At 43.6% G+C, this 22612-nt stretch overlaps 1 protein-coding gene across 4 annotated transcripts in view; it reads right to left on the bottom strand.

Annotated features, from left to right (window-relative positions):
* Positions 1 to 22612, bottom strand: part of PRKD1 (protein kinase D1) — a 194338-nt gene that overhangs the window by 74844 nt on the left and 96882 nt on the right. For 2 of the 4 annotated variants that reach the window (XM_053284029.1, XM_053284027.1), the window contains exons 2-3: positions 16690 to 16868; positions 16317 to 16370 (exon numbers count right to left, since the gene is read on the bottom strand). The exons of the other annotated variants lie outside the window; for them this stretch is intronic. The gene's annotated coding sequence lies outside the window, so the exon portion shown is untranslated. The remainder of the gene's footprint in view (positions 1 to 16316; positions 16371 to 16689; positions 16869 to 22612) is intronic. 4 annotated transcript variants of the gene reach the window in all.

Here is a 22612-nt window from a genome sequence, read left to right as displayed (position 1 = left end):
CAGGGAGGAAACCCTGAAGAGTTTACCTACCTGCAGACAAGCAGTTCCCTCTCCTTGGGCGGGCGGATCGCCCACCCAGATGAGCACCAGCTGCTGCTGGTAGCTCCGAGGGTTGGGATGCCAGGATGCATCTCACCCCCACCCCCGAGCTCCAATAGTGCACAGTGTGAGTGCATGGTGCATTATGGGTACCCCCCTCCCCTCCCTGAGTCTGCTAGCTGTGGCTGCTTGCAGCCGCGGCCAACAGATGATCTGACAAACAAAGTTAAGGGAGTGTTTGCTCCCTTAAACTCATTTTAGTGGGAGGCTCCATACACTGGTTTGTCACTGTGGTGCTGCCAGGATCGGGCCTGATCTTGGAGGTACACATACATTTGCAAAACTGGGCTGGGCTGGGCTTCCTCAGCCCGGTTTTGCATGAATGTGTGAATAGCCTCAATATCATTTTGAAGCTGTCCTAAATCACTTGTATTTGCAATGGATGAGTTCTTGAATGTTTTCCAGTGGTGACTTCAATAGTAAGAACTTTATAGACTACAGCCTTATGCTCCAAGTCAAATGGCAATGAAATAATTGGCATCTCTCCTAATAAATCTGTAATTTATCCAGCTAGCCTCTCTGTAGATTAAGGGGTCATTTTTGCTCACACTCCTTGACATAAAAAATAGAGGTTGTGAGCATTAATGGAATAAGTGAAAAAGCAAAAACCTCAGTGCAAAACAAATGTTAAATCAAAAAAACATACTTGATATTTGAAGAAGACAGTCCCCTTCCCACCTCCTATTTCATTATTTAACCCAAAGTCCAGGACTTATTCTAAATCATTAAGGCTGTTCTTACGAGCATCTAAGCCCAGGATTGGCTGTCCATGAGAACCACCGGGATCCATGCGGATCCTGTTGCTGCCATGCAGCCAAACCCAGCTCCATACCCCAGCGGTTAGCAGACAGAGAGATGGGCACATAGAGCACCCATCATCGGCCGGAATCCTGCAATGCACCACACTCATCCTGTGGTGCATTGAGGGATATCTGGAGGCCAGGATAGCCCCTTTAAAGCAGCTTCTTTAAATCAGAGAGCAGTCTGTGCTCCCAGCAACATTTATTTCATCATATTGGAGGGGTGGTGGTGGAGTGATTTGGATCCAGCCTTCTTCTTCACTTGCCCAGTCATGTGAAAGGCCTCCGTGTTTTACAGGTCTTTAACCCAGAACCTATTTGAAGCCCTGGGGCATGTGAAAAGTAACAAAGAGAGTGCCTTTGAGAACATACAGAGTGCAGCTCCCTCACCAATGAAACCAAAATCAGCCGCAATGGAAGATAAGAAAAACGTCTTTCTGCTCAGGTGTTCAGGCTGGCCAGAACCCTGAAAGCTCTTTCTAGAAAATTATGTTCATAAGTTAACATTTACTAAATTTGTGATTCTTTGATCACAAACGTATACAGTATTGACACAGGGTCATTCACACAACTGGGTGGGTAAGAGGAAGGCTGCACGAATCTTACCTTTTCCCATAGATGAGCCATGGAATGTTTCTGAGAGTGAGAACCATGGTCCCAGATAATCTGCTACTACGCCAAGGAACGCAGAGCTCCGTAGGCCTGGATGATGCATCCCAGTCTCTGGACAACATACGCTGAGCATGATGCATTAGGAGACTCCCACAGGAGATGGGTGCTCTAGGCGTTTGTCTCTGTGTCTCCTTAAGCTGAATGCAGTCTGAGAAGACACACAATCACTTGCTCCCTTAACCCCGACTAGGAGCTGGGCTAAACAAGCAGGTGAGGTGGCACTGCCCCACCAGGATTGGGCCCAAGCCCAGTGTTTCTTACATGCTGTGATGAACACTCTGGTGGGATTGGGACCAGTACTGAGGGCCCAAAAGGCTAAGCTGAGGCCTATATCTGGGATTGTTGTTTTGCAAGAAGCTGGAGTGTGAACTTTGGTTCTGCAGAGCCAAAGTAACTGAATGAAATGGTTTATTCTCTAGTCAAGGCCTGATGAGAGGGGAGACTCGCCCCTCCCTACCTTGAAGCTTATTTGTGCATTGTGCAATGCCAATGGTAATCATGGGAACTAGCTTGAAATGTGCTAAGAGTAATCATATTTAGAAGGTCTTAGGAAACCACATATCGATATCAGTACCTACACATTTTAGGGTTCATTAAATGCACACAATTAGCTGCTGAACCTCTTTGCATGCTATCTCTTAAGATATTTCTTGGGACTGAAAGGTGCCAACCCTCTGCTAAAATGACCACAAGCCCATCAATCTAGACAGAAACAGGAATGTTTTATAAACAAGCTACATCTGAGTCTGTAAACATGTGCCGGATACACACCCCAAGAATAGTAGACTCCTTCACCAAATATGGTAAGAGATTCCGGGAGGGGAAACCTGGTTATTTATATCAGACTATAGACAACCAGGTTGTTTATATCAGACTGGAGAGAAATGATACTACTGTTTCTAATATGAAATATGAATAACAGGCTGGGAGGAAGGTATAAAAAGAGGGACACCCCCACACGAGGCAAGGGAAAGGCATGCTCTCACTCCATGGGAGGAGTAGCATGTAACTCCCACCATGTGAAGGCACTCGTGCCTAGCAAATTGCTGGAATCACCCTGATCTCTAAAATCGGAGGGATTTCCATCCCTGCATACTCTATTACCCTGCCAAGACACCTGGACAGGTGCAAGCCTCTCTGCACACTCAAGGCCTTCATCCCTGAGTTCCACAGCCAACGCAGACCTACAAGACCCAGTAATTATATCTGCAGACACGTGCCATCAGCCCAGTATCTTCTAAACTAACACCCTTGTCCAACTCCCCCCCCCCCGCCACCTTGCCCCATGGATATCTTTCTCTTTCCATTCTGCTTCCCAGAAAAGTCTCTGTCTCTCCCTTAGCCTGAGCCTGTCAGCTTTTCTCCCAACCCCCCTCCTTCCTTCGCCTCAGCTCAGTCACTTTGGACTGTTGGCCCAAAGCCAGAATGAGCACCAACTCCCTCCTCTGCCCTCTCCTCTTCACTCATTTCCCTTCCCCCTCCCTTTTATCAAGCTTGGACAGCTTTCTCTCCCCCCTCCCTCTCTCTTCTTGAAACCTAAAACTGTCAAATGTTGTGTCTTAGCTATGGAACAGCACCAAGATCACACACACACACACACACACACACACACACACACACACACACGGTTCACTGCTAGTAAGAGAGAGAAAGCGTTCTATTGCTATGCATTTCTAGTGAAGAAAAATGATTTTAACTGTTACTGAAAACACTACACTACATTTGGAGAAGAAAACCAATTGATTGAACTTGCTTGTGTGCTTGATTGCTTAGTTGTAACCATTTGCCTTAATAAAACTGATAAAACTATAGTTTTGTGTAACGTCTCTTCTCCTCCTCACTCCCAATTGCTCCATGACCTCAGAACCGAACCAGGGGGTAGCCTCTGTTGTATAATTTGGAAGGGGCTATGGACTCCCTCTCTCCCTTGAAGGAAGGGGGCTGCAGCCTGCTCACAAAACTGCAGCCTAACCCATTCTGGGCTTCCCTAGCCTGGGTTAGGCTGCGCGTGAGAACCACTAGGAATGTGCCAAAATGCGATTTGGCATCCGAATTGTGGGCACATGCCTTTAGAAAATGAGGGCTTAAACAGCCTATTTAAAGCAAAGAGCAGGTCCGTACCTACTCTTCTGATCACTGCCATTTCTGTAATCCCGGTGCTCCCCTCAGCTATGGCCACATGCCACCATTTCAGAGGGGCAACTAGGAGATGCCCTGCCAGTGAGTGGGCATAGCCGGGGGGGGCACACCGAGATTATGGCAATGGCGGCAATCAGAAGAGGAGCAGGTATGGACCTGCTCTACTCCATTTTAAAGGGGCTGTGTAAGCCCTCGTTTCAAAGGGATGTGCCTGCTATTCGGACATTGAATCATGTTTTGAGCACAACCCTAAGAACCGCTTCAATTTCTCTCCCAGGGGTACAGGATTCATGTGTATTGTGAATCTGCATTCTATAAATTCACATTTACTGCAATTACGATTCACATGATGGCTCCAAAATGAAACACCACTGCCCGAAATATAATAGTGGAAAAATATTGATAGAGTACTAGTTCACGTAACGCACTTGAATTCCATATCTGAGGAGAATAAAAATATTTTTACATGCATCTGTGAAACACTCATGGGTAGTATGCTAATGTAACTTGTACTTCCGCCTTTTAAACTGAACTTTATTTAATAGAAATGTAGGTTTGAAACCCTTCAGGAAAACAAGGGCTGGTAACATCTGTAGATTATTTTGATATGAAAAAGAAAAATATCCAATTCTGAAAATTTGAAAATGTACATTTAAACATATGGACAGGATCCAGTCAAAGTAAAGCAAGTTTATATATTGTTTATTTCAATGGTAGGAGTTAAGCATGTGATTAAGTGTCTTCCATTGAAATCAGCAGGACCAAGAGTTTTCCTTTAGCTGAATCATTCTCAGTGTTTTATTGTTTCTTCCCATTTCTTTATATTTGAGCTCATTTAATTTATCTTTATACTAGTCTCAGCTAATTTATCATCTGCTTGTTAAATATAACATTAGCTCTAAAAAATATTGTTGCGAACAATATCTCTGACCAACCTCTAGCATCACCCTCACAAAACCAACTCCAGTATTTTTATTAATTTGTCTAATGAAAGGCAGACTTCCTATATCCTGCTTTTTTGTGGGGGAAATATGATTAATTTTCTGAACTATTATGGATTTATATCAGCCACATCATGTAGCCATACCAAAAATTTCAGGGAACAAGCTGTAAAGTATTACATGTATTATCCCATTATCCTTTATGTACTCTCTCTCTGCCTTGGATGAAAATCAAATCCAGTGCAAATTTGCCAAACAGAATAAACCCACCATGTTTATTCTTGTAGCTCTCTGTGTTTTGGTCAATTCATAGTCCATTGTTCTATTCCAAAGGGCACAAAGAAAGCAAATGGCAAAGCTTACTGTCACCCTGGGTACTTAAGTAAATCTTAGCAAACTCTTTACACAGTATCTCCTTAAAGGTTATGAGAACAATTTAGAATTATTGGTCTTTGTTAAAAATATATCTATGGGAGAGCAAACTTAGTTTGTACAGCAGCAAAAAGGCCCACAAAAAAGTCCTTCCACAGGCTTCCACTCAAGGTTTTTTGGTTTTGGTTTTTAATTTGAATGTGTAACCTTCGCAATTCTTGCAAAGTTTTATGAAATGATGAATTGTTTGAAGATCAATTGCCACAACCATTCCAGACCCAAATATATGCCAAGAAATTACAGTTTCATGAAACTAGAGATGAGGACAAGCTTTTGTTGCACCACTTTGAAGTTGCATTCCCCCTTTAGTGTAGTGGCTTAGTGCAGAAATATTTCACTTACAGGCTACCAGTGCCATCTTTTAGGCAGATTTTGTATGTATATGGAAGTTTGCAAATCCACAGAGATACACGCTCTCTCTCTCACACAGTGGCCTGTAGAGGGCACTGTCCAAAATAGCCCCAGAATATTATTGCAAAAGTCCCTCAATAGGCTGTTGAGCCTCAATACTACACCTGTGCACAGTAGAAAATGTTGAATTTATCTTTAATGGGAAGAATTTTGGTTGTGAAGATGAATGTTTTACCTAAGATGTTGTTTCTTTTCCAGACTATTCCTATAATTAATACGTTAACTTGTTTCAAGCAATGGCAAAAGGCTATAACTAAATTTGTTTGGCAGGGGGAAAGACCGAGAATTAAATTTATGAATTTAACAGATGCAAAAGAAAGAGGTGGTCTTACCCTGCCAGATTTTGACGCTGTTTGTTTGACATGGTTAACATAACATTAAGAAATTCCAGAATACTCGACCTGGAAGGATTTGACAGAAGGTTTGGCTGGCACTCATATTTCTGGTATTATAAAGTGCATAAAGACTTTCTTAATCATTATGTGAGAAGGAGTCTGATGGGAGTATGGGTACAATATAAAGAACGTTTGGAGTGCAAAACTCCACTATGGGTATCCCCGATTGAGACTCTGGCACGTAAAGAGATAGATATGTAATTTAAATGAGGTACTTATAGGGATTTGTTATGTTTTCAAGAGAAGGGCTGTAAATTAAAAAAATTGAGTGAAGTACAAAGCATGTTTAGTAATTGGTTTCAGAATCATCAGCTAAATGAAATTTATAAAAAGGATCTTAAGGTTGGGTTTGTAGACCAAACCTCAAGATTTGAGAAGGAGATGTGTGAAAATGATGAAAGATTAGTCTCTAAGTTGTTGCTTTTGGAAGAGACAAGAGATGAAGTGGTCAAAATGACAATTATAAAATGGGCTAAAGATGTAGGTCACAATATAGATATGGCTGCTTGGGGAAAATAATGGATAACAGATTTAAAATTCACTGCATGTTATACATTAAAAGAAAATTATTATAAGATGATGTACAGGTGGTATTTGACACACAAAAAACTAGTCTTGATATATACAAATCTTTCAAACAAATGTTGGAAATGTGGAGAATGTGAAGGAACTAAGCGTCCTCTCCGACCCGCTTCAAAAATGGCTCCTTGATATGTGGAAGATCTATGGGAGCTGAAGCGGCAAGGTAGACGGCTGGAGCGCAAGTGGAGGCAGACTCGACTCAAATCCGACAGATTACGACATAGAGCACATTTAAAGATCTATGCTCTGGCTATACGTTCAGCAAAGAAGTGTTTCTTTTCTGCCCGTATTGCTTCCGCAGGTTCTCGTCCAACGGAGCTATTCAGGGTTGTGAGGGGGCTGGTAGGGCCCCCTACTCCCCTAAATCCGAATTTGGAACCATCAGTTGCCCGCTGTGATGCTTTTAATGAGTTTTTTGTGGACAAAGTCTCTCGTATTCGGGTCGATCTAGATTTAGACTCCACAGTTATCACAGTGTCAGATGCAAAGGTATCCAGCAACTCCTCTTGTGTGGTTAGACTGGATCAATTTCAGTTTGTGACTCCTGAGGATGTGGACAAGCTGCTCGGAACGGTGCGTCCTACCACCTGTCTGCTTGATCCTTGCCCAACGTGGCTTATACTATCTGGCAAGGGGGTTGTTGTGGAGAGCCTGGTGGCAATTATAAATACCTCTCTGAGGGAGGGCAGGATGCCTCCATGTTTAAAGGAGACAATTATTAGACCTATTCTTAAGAAGCCTGCCTTGGACCCCTCAGAGTTTAGTAGCTACAGGCCAGTCTCCAACCTCCCATGGTTGGGCAAGGTGATTGAGAGGGTGGTGGCCTCCCAGCTCCAGGCGGTCTAGGAGGAAACTGATTATCTAGACCCATTTCAAACTGGTTTTCGGGCGGGCTATGGGGTGGAGACTGCCTTGGTTGGCCTGATGGATGATCTCCAATTGGGAATGGACAGAGGAAGTATGACTCTATTGGTCCTTTTGGATCTCTCGGTGGCTTTCAATACTATCAACCATAGTATCCTTCTGGAACGTCTGAGAGTGTTGGGGATGGGAGGCACTGCTTTGCAGTGGTTCCGCTCCTACCTTTCTAGCAGATTCCAGATGGTGTTGCTTGGAGACTGCTGCTCTTCAAAATCTGAGCTTTTATATGGGGTCCCTCAGGGCTCCATACCGTCTCTAATGCTTTTTAGTATCTACATGAAACCATTGGGAGAGATCATCTGGAGATTTGGTGCTGGTTGTTATCAGTATGCTGATGACACCCAAATCTATTTCTCCATGTCAACATAATCAGGAGAAGGCATATCCTCCCTGAATGCCTGCTTGGAAGCAGTAATGGGATGGATGAGGTATAACAAACTGAGACTGAATCCAGACAAGATGGAGGTACTTATTGTACGCGGTCGTCACTCGGGAAGCGATATTGATCTACCTGTTCTAGATGGGGTCACACTTCCTCAGAAGGAACAGATACGCAGTCTGGGAGTGCTTCTGGATCCACACCTCTCCCTGGTTTCCCAGGTTGAGGCCAGAAACGCTTTCTATCAGCTTCAGTTGATACACCAGCTGCGTCCGTTTCTTGAAGTTGATGATCTCAAAACAGTAGTACACTTGTTGGTAACCTCCAGACTTGATTACTGCAATGCGCTCTATGTGGGGCTGCCTTTGTACGTAGTCCAGAAACTACAATTAGTACAAAACGCGTCAGCCAGGTTGGTCTCCGGGTCATCTCGAAGAGACCATATTACTCCTATATTACAGGAGTTGCACTGGCTGACGATAAGTTTCCGGGCAAAATACTGTACAAAGTGCTGGTTATAACCTATAAAGCCCTAAACAGCTTAGGCCCACGGTACTTAAGAGAGCGTCTTCTTCTGCATGATCCCCATCGTCCACTACGTTCATCAGGGGAGGCTCGTCTGTGGCTACCTTCATGTCATTTCGTTGCCACCCGGGGACGGGCCTTCTCTGTTGTCGCCCCGAGACTTTGGAATGCACTTCCCATGGGAATAAGAGTCTCCCCATCTCTAGAGGCTTTTAAAAGGGGTCTAAAGACTTATCCTTTTCCCCAAGCTTTTTAGCTTTTTAACTTTTAGCTTTTTAGCTTTTTAAATTTTTAAACTTTTGATTGTTTATTATTTGTTTTAAATTGTTTTTAGTATTTGTTTGTTGTGAACCACCCTGAGACCTTGGGTTAGGGCGGTATAAAAATGTGCTAAATAAATTATAATAAATAAATAAATAATATGTGGTGGTCATGCAGGAGGACAAAGGCCTTTTGGGATATGATATATAATGAACTGAAGAAAATTTTCAAAATGACGTTTTTCAAAAGGCCAGAGTCCTTCCTGGTGGGAATAATAGAAGGAGAGCTTCCTAGAAGAAATTTAACATTTTTTATGTATGCAACCACAGCAGCCAGGATAGTTTATGCACAAAAGTGGAAAGATACTAAAATGCCCTCGAAAGGGGACTGGCTGATAAAAATTTTGGAATATGCAGTGATGGCAAAGCTTACAACACTTATAAGAGACAAGTGAATTTTGGCCCGTTGAATAACGGGTGCTGGTAACGGCGCTCCTGGCCCCCCGCCGCCATTCCCCCTCCCTCCGCCGTCCGGCCGCCCTCCCAGCTCCTTTGTGTCCCCCCCCCCCCCACCTTTAAGGGCCAAATCGGCCCAGGCACTTGCCCCCGCCAGGCCGGGGAGATGGAGGCCCAGACCGGGGGCGGAGCGGAGGCCATTTAACTTTTTAAAAAAATTGCTTCCGTGGCCGACACCGCCGACCGCCCACCCTCCCTCCTAGCTGCCGAGTCCCCCTTACCCTGGCCGACTGCTGACGGCCGAAGACAGCCCTTAATTTAAGAGGCAGAGAGGAGCTCACAAGCAGAGCTCCTCTCTGTGCAAAGCCTTTTGCCGAACTGCCGCTTTGGGCGCAAGGGACGCAAGCGCCCAAAGCGGCAGTTTGGCAAGAGGCTTTGCACAGAGAGGAGCTCTGCTTGCGAGCTCCTCTCTGCCTCTTAAATTAAGGGCTGTCTTCGGCCGACAGCAGTTGGCCAGGGTAAGGGGGACTCGGCAGCTGGGAGGGAGGGTGGGCGGTCAGTGGCGTCGGCCGCGGGAGCATTTTTTTTTTAAAGTTACATGGCCTCCGCTCCGCCCCCGGCCTCCGTCTCTTTCGGCCGAGGCGGTGGCTCTGCCGCCGCCTCGGTCACTTTCCCCCCCCCGCCGCTTCTCCGGCTTCTTCAGGGCGGCCGCTTCTGGCTGCCCAAGATGGCTGTCGGGTGCCGGCGATCGTGTCTCCCTTGCCCTGTTCTGGGCATGCGCTTTGCGCATGCCCAGAACAGGCCAGGGAGGCACGGACACACGCTTGGTGTCCGTCCACGGACGGACACCAAGTGTTTTATTAGAGAGGATGATAATTTTGAATGCTTTAAAGAAGATTGGGAACATTTTTTGCTTTATTTAAAGAATTATTTTCCCAATATCAACTTTTCAGCAGGGTTTGAAATATAGTAATAGCAGTAGATCGGGTTGGGTAAAATCGAGCAGTATCGAATGCAGTCTGAATATTTTGAACTATTATAGCAATGGCTTATATGAATAGTTATTGTGAACCGTGCAGATAGGTGAGCTGGAAGTCAATATTTATTTATGTATAGAGTTAGGAAGTGAATGTAATTGAATGTAAAGGTTATTGTAAAATCTAATAAAAATTTAGGGAGCAAAAAGAAAATGTTGAATTCAACAACTGGACCCGGAAGAGAAATTTTTGGAAGAGCCAACATGCCCCACCAGACCTGGTGGTTGGTCATATTTGGTTAGAATTCTTGATTTTCTTGTAAAATTGTGTGGATGACTGGTTGCATGCTAGAAATTGGGGGATAAGGAGAGCAGGGCCAAGACTGTCCTTAGGGCAGGGGAAGCAGGGCAACGACCCGATGATCCGCTCTCTTAACTCCATCAAAATTAACTGGAAGGGAAACCCACAATGACTGGTTTGCCACAGGCCCTGCACCCCACCAGGGCTCTCTAAGCCTGATTTGGCTCTTGGCCCAATCCTGGCGCTTCACACGAGTGTACAAAACCGGGCTGGACTCCCTTAGCCCGGTTTTGCACACATGTGTGAATAGCCTAGATATGTGGAACTTAATGTCACTTGATACAATAATGACAGATGTTGGTAATATTCAAGAACAAAGCAAATTGAGGTGACATCTCTATTAAAAATAGGAAAGAATACAACTTTAGGCAACAAGGGCAGCAGCTAACCTTTCAGATTAAGCCAAATAAAGAGGAGAACCTAATTCATAAACATTTGCATCCCCATGTTATTTATATACACACACACTTTGGGCCATATGTATGAGTGTATGTACACACACACACACACACATACATACATTGTGGGGAGGAAATATGTCACTATGTTCTGAAGCAACCAGGCCATCTTCTTGTTCTGAATTAGAATGCAATGAAATGCAGTTAAATACAGTGCACAATACCAGGAAGAGTTTCAACCCGGCAAACTTTCCTCCTTCCTCCATTTAGATCAAGGGTTCTTAATGTTTTGCACCTATGGATCCCCAGAACCTCAAGTATTGTCCATGGACTCCTACCCCATTTATAATTTTATAAATTATATATGTTAAATGAAAATCCACAAGAAAATAAGAGAGATAATGTATTTGATTGTAAATTGTGGCTGGCATCCTCACTAACAGTGTGAAGGGGTAGCATGCAAAGTGGCCCCACAGCATTTAGTAATGCAGAGTCACGCTGCATGCATGGGGGGGAGGCAATTTTTGCTGATCCCCTCAGCTCTAAAAGGGCTCCCTACTACTTTGAAATAGGTCCCTGAGGGCTGTGCAACCCTCAGAGACCTACTCCTGGGTCACAGAAAGCAATGCTAGCAGGAGAGGAGATTGGCAAAAATTGGCTGCCCTGTGCATGCAGCACAACTCTGTATTTCTAAACACTGTGGATGCGCTTTGCACGCTGCAGCTCTGCACCATAAGTGAGGAGGTGAGTCAATGTTTTGAGTGAGCTACCTTTAATTATATATTTAGTTTGCCATGGATCACTTGGATGTACCTCATGGGCCCCCAAAGAGTCCATGAACCTCAGATTAAGAACCAGATTTAAACTAAGGGCCAAGAAAGCCCTTGAACAGCCAGCAGCCTGAAGGGAGTGGGGGTTGGAGAAAGGTGTCCTAGAGGAATAATGAGTGAAACTGCTACATGTCTTGAATTTCTGCCTGAACATTTACTATAGTGCATAGCATTTGGGGGGAAGAACTGTGCCTTGTAGTAATGCAACAGACAGAAATCCATGAGATATATCTGTAGGAAGTGATTGTGCCTAGACTGGGGGCCTGGCAAATTTCTGGCCAGACATTTATTATATAGACACTATGCCTTGTATCATAGTGCCTTGTACTATGCATCAGGCAGAGGTTCATCAGGGGAAGTGTACCTATTGAATTTCTGCCTAGATGCATCTGTCCCTAGTCCAATATTCGGCTTAAAGGCCAAGCCAAGGTGTTGATCATAAGCCTAATTTCTAAAACAGCATAACATACAAGACTGTACAAGTGTTTACAGTAGACAAGAATTTCACCTTAGCTTGCAATTTCCATGTTTTTTAGAACATGACTGAGAATTGAAAACATCCTGATCTGAAACAGAAGGTTTTTAGTTTACTGACTTGATATTGTTTGGGTGTGATTGCATGTGTGGCAAGGTGGAGTTTAAAGAAAGGGGGATATTGCTTATAGTGTGTGTCCTGTAGGTAATATGACTGTTTCCAGTCTTTGGGACACAAGCATGGCATTAAACATCCTCTGCAGTAAGTCAAATTTGGAAGGAAAACACCTATTGGGGATTATTGGTGGCCACTTGGGGAGGTCGAAGAGAGGCACATTTACAGCATTTAGGCGCAAAAGCCTGCTGAAGGACTTTTGCAATAACACTGCAGGGCCATTTTGGAAAGCACCCCCTATAGGCCACTACATGTGAAAGAGAGCTTGTTTCTCAATGGATTTGCAAACATCCATGTGCACAACATCTACTTGAAATACAACACTAGTAACTAGAAGCGAAATATTTTGGCATTATTTGACACTAAGCCCCCACACTACATGGTACTTAAAATAAATAGAAAAATAAAAACCCTAACATTGTTCTTCCACTTGTTGATACAAAGTTTCTTTCTCTCTACAAAACAACATATTTTCAAATCAAAATTTAGCAAAGCCTTTTCTCTTACAATTACATCACATAATTACCTACTGGTCTTTCTTTAAACTGACTCACAAAGCTTGACACATGTGACTCATAAAAGCTTGACACAAGAAAGGAATTATTATAGTTCAAAAAGTGTGGGTTCTTTTGGTCAGAATACAGTACATCTTGCAATGAAAGGCAAATGAAAAGGCTATTTGAATTAAAAATGTGAATTCCGATGCTTAATTTCACATTTTTCCTTTGATGCACTTATTACTACATATCTAAGAATAAACAAATGCACTTTTTAAAAATATGATAACCACTTGGCTTTACCATTAGACATCATAAAACTTCATAGTAATAACAACTTTATGTAAAAAGTAGGGAGATCTACAACACAAATACTATGACCTTGTATAGTGGGAGTATGCAACTGTAAATTGTATATAATGCCGTACTAATTCATTTGAACAGATGATAAAGATCTCACTTGCTAATACTGATAGGCCACTAGATATTACTTTTCACTCATGTTTTTTAATTCTGTAGATCAGGTTTGCTCATTAGATGCTACACCTAGATTGATTCTGTACTCCTGCCTGCTATTAAGACCTCCTATATTCAGTCATTGGAACCAGCTTCAGTACTGATTTAAATGGAGAATGTTGCTGCCAGCATAAATGATATACATAGAAATTCGTAGCTTTTAACTATTAATGTCCCTCAAATATGTGCAAAAGCGGGGGGGGGCACTTTCCCCCAAGGCTGAGTACAAGAGGGCTGCTTTGTGAGCATTAGACGGATCTGTATATATAGTTCCTGCAGGTTCCCATGGGAAACATAGCCGGGGTGATCACCAGTGTTCTCTCTAAATATTTTCATCTGTGTGCAGAATGAGTTTTGTTCTGGGTGGCAGTATCAAGGCAGTGTGTGTGCACATGTGCGAGATCTAAAATTAACTGAGTGGACGTTAAAAAAAATGTGTGAGCACACATACACACGCCTTAGAGGGAACACTGTTGATCACCCTTCTGAGGAAGTGGGGATGGGGGCAGAGGAGTTTCCCCCACCTTTGCATGCACCTTTCCCCATCTCTTTTTCTGGCCACCTGTTCCCCTCCTCTACTTCCAGTCAGCAGAAACATGCTCCACTTTGTCCTTTCATTTTCTTCTCTCTGCTCTAAGGAATGCTACAGTGCTTCAGCACCTACTCATGTGCTTCAGTTTGGAATCACTGAAGTGCCCTTCCACCATGCCGTTGCTACCCAAAATATGAGTTTTGCTATAATGGAGGCCAACAGAGGGGAAAGTTGTGCTGCAGAGATGAGTGGCAGTTTTGGCGGGAGCTGGCAGTTTCAAGAGGTAAAGAAACTACTGGAAATTTGGGGAGCGTGAAAGATGCAGGATCAACTGTAGACCTGACACTGGGACATGGATACTTTTGAGTATGTTGCCATGCAGATGGAAGAATGGGGGCATCAGCACACGGTCAATGAGTGCCACACAGAGACCAAAAGCATGTGCCTGGAGTACAAGGAAGTTGTCTACTATAACTCCAGATCCGTCATGGCTGAAAGACCTGCCAGTTTTTTGAGGACTGGATAGGATTCTTGGAGGTGATGCAAGCATGAAGCCTAGATGCGTAGCCCAGAATATCTGAGACAGAGGATCCCCCAAGCCAACAGCAAAACCCCTCTCCAGAATCAGAGGAGAAATTTACACGTGATGTGCAAACAGTGAATTCTCAGGGGTATCTGTCACAAGGAATGTCTGGTAAGGTGCATAGGTTTCTGTGACAAGCATGTTCCTCCATCTGTGCCACCCTCCTTCTAAGTAACATGTACTTTGTCTTCAGACGGGCCTTTCAATTCCATCACAGGAGTGTCCCTCCCATGTTGGTCATGAAGGGAAAGACATGGAAGAGACAAAGGTAGCGGAAGCAGCAGGGGGTAAGAGAAGAACAATGGGAAAAGGAGTTTATTTTCAACCAGATGGGAGCTGAGGTGGAATCTCTGATCTGAAGTTAGGGTGGGAAAGTTGCCATCTTGAGATGAGAGTGCTGGGATTGCAGAACTGGTGGCCCTGTTTGCATAACATTTGCCCAAGGTGTTGTAGCTCTGTGCCTCTGGCCATCTTGCACCATTTCAAGCTCTATTATATCCTTTTTGAGGTACAATGAGCAAAACTGTGCACATTACTCCAAATGTGGTCACACCACAGATCTCTCCAAAGGCATTATAGTATTAGCAGTTTTGTTCTCAATCCTCTTCATTATGACCCTTTCTGATGTTTTGGCATCACAGAAATGGCAGCCCTGTTCACATATCATCTTCAGCAGGATGTGAGGTGGATTCTCTGATGTTAAGTTATGGCCAAAAAGTTGCCATTTTCAAAAGTTACATTTTGAGATGAGGGAGGAGTGCTGATGTGCTGCTGATCTACTTGCACAGGTTTTGTAAATCCTTGATGGGGGCCTTCGCTCTCTTAGAATTGCAGGTTCTCCTCAACCCTCTACTTCCTGTGACCAAGGGACACATAAGGCCAGGAACAATGCAGGTGCATTTAAATATTAGGTGTTAGATTTTAGATATTTAATTTTACAATGTTAAGTTTTAAAATCTTACAATGTTAAATTTAACTGTTATGGCAGCACAGTTTCCATTTTCAAGCAGGAAAGTAAGGAATGGGAGTCTTCAGTGTGTGCGTGTCACACCAGCAATGAAAATGTCCACAGAAGGTGGGGGAACAAGTCAAGAAATCCAAATATTACAACCCAGAATGAGATGTGCTGGGTTCCAAGCTTCTGCATTTCTCTCTTACTTGTAATAAAGTTACAGAGGCAAAGGTATTTGAAAAGGTTGTTCAGTTTTCCGCTTAGGCTTATTGCAATTTTTAAAACCAACTTTTTATTTCCCTGTTGCCTGTTTAGGGCAAAGGTATCTCAGCAAATATTTTGTCACCATTTTGCTTTATTTGAAAGCAAATCTTTATCTGCCTGTTGTCTGGCTCTTCTGGCAGGGACAAGCTACCTTAGTAGGACTTTGAAATCCTTTTTAATTTGTCAAAATGAAATAAAAGTATTTGTTCTTAACAATATAAGTTGTTCAAAGCAAATTCAAGGTATTTGGTAGGCCTGTGCACATTTAGAAAATTTGGATTCAACCTGATCCAAATTTGACAATATCAGATTCTATGGGCTCTGGTGATATTGGATTGGATTCAGAATTCGAATTCTGACTTAAATTTAGATTTCCCCCTATAGTGATCAGTGGGGAAATACCTAAAATAACCAAGAATCACCCATTTGTTCCAGAGCCTTGAAACATGCCACACATGTGGGGAACAAGGTCCAGGTCCTTGTAGCAAATTGGAAGAAAGTTAGCCAATCCTCTGATTTGGGGTGAATTTTAAAAACTTATTCATCATGTCATACTCCAGTGCCGACAGCTGGGAGTTGGTCTCCTTTCATACTGGGGAATGAAGCATTCGTTTCCAGATATTTAGGTTCCACTAATATTCCCACTGCCGCTGCTGCTTCCCCCACCAGATATTCCCACTGCCTCTGCTGCACTGCCAGCAGGTACCCGGGGTGGGGTGGTCCATGAAGAAATTCACAAAACTCACATTGTGGTGGCCTTCCCTTCGTCTGGGTGCACACATTGCTCTGGCACCTGGAACCTGTGGGTGAGGGGAAATTGTATCAGCAATCGCTTGCATGAAGTCCTTCCCCCACCCAGAGCTGTAATCCACGTGGCACCACCGGGGGATGCCGACTAGGTGGCTCCTGTGGGGAAGATCCTCCTCGCGGAGGCTCTGGGACTTACCAGTAGCTTGTTCCTCTCCCGGGAAGGAGGGTGCAGGGCTTGCAGAAGTGGCTGCCTCTTAAGAACTTTAACACTTTTTGTTAAAGAATTTGCAGCATTACTAAGAGATTGGTGGGGGAGGGGCACTAGGCTGGCATGGACCTGAACATGCCGCTATGCCAACTGAAAAGTACCTGCTCCTTCTCCTGGGGAGGAAGGTGCAGGGCTTCCAGAAGGGGGTCTCTCATGCACAGGCACTCCATCACCCTCTGGTGCGGGGTCTTCTATGGTACCACCCTCTCCAGTGGGAGCTGCTTGTCCCTCCTCCTCCTGCTGGTGGCGCCTGCCTCACGCTTGCCTGTGTGAGTGAGAGCTAGGAAGAAAGAAAGGGGGAAAGGAAGGAAGGTTCAGAATAACATTCTTTGAAGCCTAGGTTCTCAGGTGTGGTGCATCTAACTTTGGGAGGGAAAGACCAGACAATTAGATGCACGATTGCCTGATTTCCACTCAAATGAACGGTGAATGGTTGCATAGCTACCTGTGACGTTGGGAAGGTGGGCAAAGTTTTGTAGGGGGTTGGCATCTCTGAAATTGGGCACTGGATTTTGCTTGTAAGTATGCTAATCTGACACACATGATATGGCCACTAGTCGAGCCAGCTAGATCGTCCAGTCACTTTCCCAAAGCCTTCGGACCCTGAAATAGTGTGCTCATCTGTTGTGGACGGGAGAATGTCTCTAATGAAGTTCTAGGGCATCATAAAAGAAGGCCTTGAGACACTTGGATTTTGTGCAAGCTTGCACAGCCTCACTACCTCCTAAAAAAACTTGATATGGTTGCTAGCGGGATATACCACATGACCCTCCCCTGCATGACCCCTGATTGGAGGAGCAGGTCCAGGAGGAGTTCAACTTCCTCACGTATCCAATAGGTTCCTCTGTGGTCATCCATTTTTAAACAGGAAAAGGCAAGTTACCAGAACAGGAAGCAGCAGAGTGCTCTTCCAGTGAGGCGTTGGAGTGCTCCAACACAGGGCTTTAGAGGTTAGAGTCCTAGGCAGGCTCATAAACTACAATAAAGAGAACATGTAAACTAGGCTGCATAAACTAGGCAGGCATGTTCATAAGCTACATTACAGAGAAATTTGTTTTTTTCAGCTGCACTACACACACACACACACACACACACACACACAGCAGGAACAAGAGTTCTGTGGGTCTGCATTTTAGCTATTCATCCATGTGGAATGATGAATAAGTGCTGTAGAATGCAGGTTACAGCAAAGAAAGCAGAACCAACAGTTTATTTATACAATGCAACAGAAAAATAAAGCAGATGCAACACACAAGCTTAGCGGAATGTGAGGTGGGCTGGGGAGGGAAGGGTTGCGTGTTGAAACTATTTCCTCACCCAAAAATTTGCCTGGTGGACAGCCAAGATGCAATTGCCTCCCTCTAACATTGGTTCTGGGCTTTTACAGCAATCACCCTCCCCCCAGCCTCTATGCAGAGGCAGGGGGACCAGAACATCTTCCGGGACTGGATGATCCTTCTGCTTGCAGATATTGTGGAGCACCAAATAAGAAGCTACCACAGATGGAACATTATTTTCTGACACTCTCAGTGGTGCTCCAAGGAGCATCCACTTCTCCTTCAACCGCCCAAAGGCTCATTCAACCAAGTCAAGATACTGGCTGAAGAACCTGTAATTGGCCTCTCTGCGTCTGGTATGCCCTGAGAAAGATTTCATGAGCCATTTGCGCATTGGATATGCATCATCAGCTAGGATGAGTGGTGGCACCTGAGCCCTCCCCCACACCAAAATAATTGGGTTACTCAGCACAAACACCCCTGTATCCATTGCCTGGCAGAGAAATGAATTGTGGAACTAGTGGGCATCATGGTTCCTGCCACTCCAACCAAACTCTATGTACATGAATCTGCCGGTATGATCAACAGTCCCATGTAGAAGCATGGATCAGTAATGTTTTCTGTTCTTGTACTCATCTCCTTGGCCAGTAGGCACACGGATGTGAAGATGGCAACCACTGACTGCAAGCACACATTGCGGGAAGCCCATTGCCCTGAAGCCATCCATTATCTGTACAACAAAAATAGTGAAAGAGTTGAGCGAGCACTTCAGCGATCATGTGACAGCTCCCCCCAATCCCAAACCAAATATTGCAGTGTATAGAAGTGTGGGCATGCGATGGGATGAACACTTACTTTTCTGTAGTCATCAAGTAAAATTGTGTGCTTGAGCAGGACCTTTTCAAAGGCAAGGCTGATGTCAGCATGACTCGGCCAGCAGTGGAGCCCCCCCGCCACCAAACTATTGTATGATAGCTGCTCAATTGTTATGAGCCACCAAATGGTCATCGCCACAGGCTTTTCCACGGAAATAGTTTCCACGTGATTTCCCTTTTTCTTTACAGATGTGGGTGAGGAGCCTCTGCAATCTCGAATAGGGTAACCCTGGACATATGGAAGCTCTCTATCTACTTCTCCTCACTGTACACTTGGAGAACCTTGTTTTCTCACCAATCCTGGCTTTGAGGGTACACACCTTTCTATGTGCCTGCTGATAGGGATGTGCGAAGAGGCTCAAATACGAACCTGTTCAACACCAAACTGGCACGGTTTGAAGGTTTGGGGTTGAGCCAAACCACCCCGGACGCTGCTCGACCCTGGACCACCCATAGTTCAGGGGTTCATTGAGCCTTTTTGTGTTTTTTTAAAAAGGGGGGAAATGGTCTTTTTTTCCCAAACTTAACCACTCCGGGGGCTTCTTCAAGGTGGCAGGGAATCCACGGAGGTTTCCCCTCCCCTCACTGACCTTTCTCATTTTAAAAGATGGCTGGTCATACACGGTCCAACTGCGCAGGTACAGCAGCCTCAAAAATGGCTGCCACGCAGGAGAATAGGCCTGGAAAAGGCCAAAGATGCCCAAACCAACTGATTTTTTTAAAAAAAAACAAGGAAGGCTGGTGGGGGTAGGGGGAACCTTCTTGGGAACCCCCCCCTCCCTCTACCTTGGAGAGGTCCCCAGAGGGATAAGTTAAAAAAAAAAAGACCAATTAAAAAAAAAAAGGGTTGATGAAACCCCCCAAATGAACCGAAAGGTGGTGATTCAAAGGGAGCAAAACCAAACTGGCCTGGTCCAGGTCCGGTTCAAACTCCAACCGAACCCAGCCAGGTGGTTTTGTGCACACCCCTACCTGCTGATGCCCCAGGGTGCTTGGCAGTGAATTCTCCTCTACTGCCACCACTCAGCTCCATTTCCAGCCACATGAACCTAAGCTTGGACCTCCTGCGATTCTTCTAGCAAGATACTCTACTACACGTGTAAAAGTACTGTCCAGTATCTCCAACATTGCCTCCATGTATAAATGGAGCATTCTCAGCACCAGTGCCTCCTCCATTGCAGCTATTGTCCTATTGGGCAGGAAGTGGAATGGCGTCCAGAGGAAGGAACCAGGTAAAAGAGAGGTGGGGTACACCAAGGAAGGTGGAGCAGCAAATACAGAAGTACAGCTACTCCCACTCCAACAAATCATCTAAGCGCTAATGGAACAGTGAACAGTTAATACTGAATGATCAAACCATTATTCAGACTATCAGCAGTGCTCAGCAGCCTTTGATGCCATGTGAGCACTACAGCACTCCAGTTGGGAAATATATATATATATATATATTTAAAAAAAACTGTGAGCAAAGTGAAGGTGTCAGTTTGCTCGCAGGTTTAAAAAAAAAATTATTTCCCAACTTAAGATTGTGAATGGCAGAAGGAAGATCGCAATAAAACAAAAGTAAAAACAATAAAGCATTTATTCTTACAAGCAAAAATAAATGTATTCTTATACTTAGCAATATCAGCAATTAAAATTATCCTGTGTTCTCACAGTGTGCACGCAATACTCTCCATGGCAGCAACAGAGGGCAGCCACAGTGGGAGGAGAAGAAAGGAGGTGGCCCTCTGCTGCACAGAGGAGAAGCATTACACCAGCGTTTTTTAATGCAGAAGACCAAGGTGTCAGCAGGAAACAGCACAATAAACAGTAGGAAACGGTAAGAAAACCTTGAGTGTTGGCACAGGCCAAAGACACTTTGGATAAAATGATCCAAGCACAGCAAAGTGTGTGTTCAGAAAGAACCTCCTTTAGAAAGGCTCCAAGACAGGTAGTTGGGCAATGTTCTTTCATATGATTCAACATGGATAGAAAAGAACTGAAAGAAAATTCAATTACATTTGTCATCATTGGTGGGGTGGTGGGGGGTGGCTCTTGAAATTCTATGTGAAACCTTTGCCGAGTTTTGCTTCTAAAGAAAACAAAAGATTTTTCTCTCTCAAAAGAACCCTTATTTTCTCTCTAATTGTACGATGCCAATATACAATAGGTTTTCATGTGCCTTCAAGGACAGAAGTTGGACAATCTTATTCCCAGACATATCAGTTAATGTATGAGATTTAATATATTTTAGGTAAAATCTCACTATAATAGTTTTCATTTCTTTTGATGCGATTATGTTCTGAATTTAGCTAGTAGGCACAATGTCAACCTGAATTACTTGTTTCAGAAGTTTTAATATATTCATGTTTGATGTAACAAACTTGCAAAAACTCCTCCAGCTTTCGACTTTTTTTCATTACATAAGAACCCTGCAATTTTACATGCCATAAAAGACAGATTACCTCAAACTGAATGCCTCTTCAAATTTACAGAACGTTATTTTAGATGCACTGGTTTTTTTCGGAACAAAAAAGATCCAAATGTACAAGGAAACAAATGCCTTCCAATCTAAACTTACTAAAATATAGTTCTTACTAAGCACCATTTTAATTTTTTTTCTCCTAAAAAGATCCATACCATATACTTATGAGATATATCACATTCAAGACATAAAATCTTTACATATAATGGATACTGGTAAGCAACAAAAACAGTAACCTCTACATTAAATTTTTTTAAAAAATAGCATTTTTTCATTTTGATTCTAATTAAAATTCTTCAAGTGTTGCTGAATAAATACTTACCTATTAATTTATTTATATATTGTTCGGGGTGTCTAACAGAATTAACATAAGGAAAAGGACAAATGACTCCATGGAGAGCTTGCAATTTCAATTTATTTTTAAACACTTTGTTTTATTGAACATGGAAATGAAAACTTACAGTGCCCCCTCACCTCCATTGCTCATTATTTGAAGGAAGAAATAATGTAAATACATTTCAACAGAAGGAGAGATAACGGAGGGAAGGAAAGACAGAGGGCCTGTTCAGATGTATGGCCGAACCATGGTTTGGTGTAACATGAATGAGCTCTGCGGAGTCTCAGATGTGTGTACTCCTTTGAGCCCTCTCTGTTGTCCCCTCACACTATAAAGTCATTTACATAACCAGACCATAGTTTGCCACTTCATTTGATTATGCTTGTCTACAGACCAGGACTGCAAACCAGACAAGCACAAGCAATTAGACCAGCGTGTTGAAATGCTCAGTTCTGACACAGCATAAAATCCCTTCCCTGTATGGTAATTTTACTTCTATTACTAGGAGGAGGCAAAAACAATATTCCAGGATTGTATCAGGCACAGGTTGGTGGGTTTTTGTTTGTTGGCTGTTGTTTTGCTTTTTAAACCTTAGGCGGCATTTTTTGCAAATTCAGTAGAATAAAAAGGAATTTATGTCGCCTGCATTTCAAACAAGAAACAACTAAGGGCCAGATAGAAAGCCATACCTATTGTAGCAATATGGTAAAAGAAATAGGGAAAGATAGCATATTGCCAGAGGCACAGCCCAATTCCTGGAACCATGAGGATGAATGGGTTTTATTTGATTATAGTAAGGCCTGGATATAATGCGCCTTAACTTTGTGACAATGGTTTGTGATTATTAGCAAACATCTGGCATTTGGCCTTCTTTATGTTGCAATTCTATGGGAATGTTATCTTAAATGCTCCAGTTAGGCTTGGGTGATTGACAACTGTGATTTAATTGATTTAAATTCTATAAGCCACTATCAGTAGAATGATAGCGATCATTCAGTCATTCAGTGATAGCCACTATCAAGCATGAGCTTGGATTTTTGATTTTTTAACAAGTAAACGTAAAATGCT

The sequence above is a fragment of the Hemicordylus capensis genome, chromosome 1, assembly GCF_027244095.1.
Source record: "Hemicordylus capensis ecotype Gifberg chromosome 1, rHemCap1.1.pri, whole genome shotgun sequence".
In the NCBI taxonomy this organism is placed as follows: domain Eukaryota; kingdom Metazoa; phylum Chordata; class Lepidosauria; order Squamata; family Cordylidae; genus Hemicordylus; species Hemicordylus capensis.
This window is presented reverse-complemented; position numbering and strand designations above follow the sequence as displayed.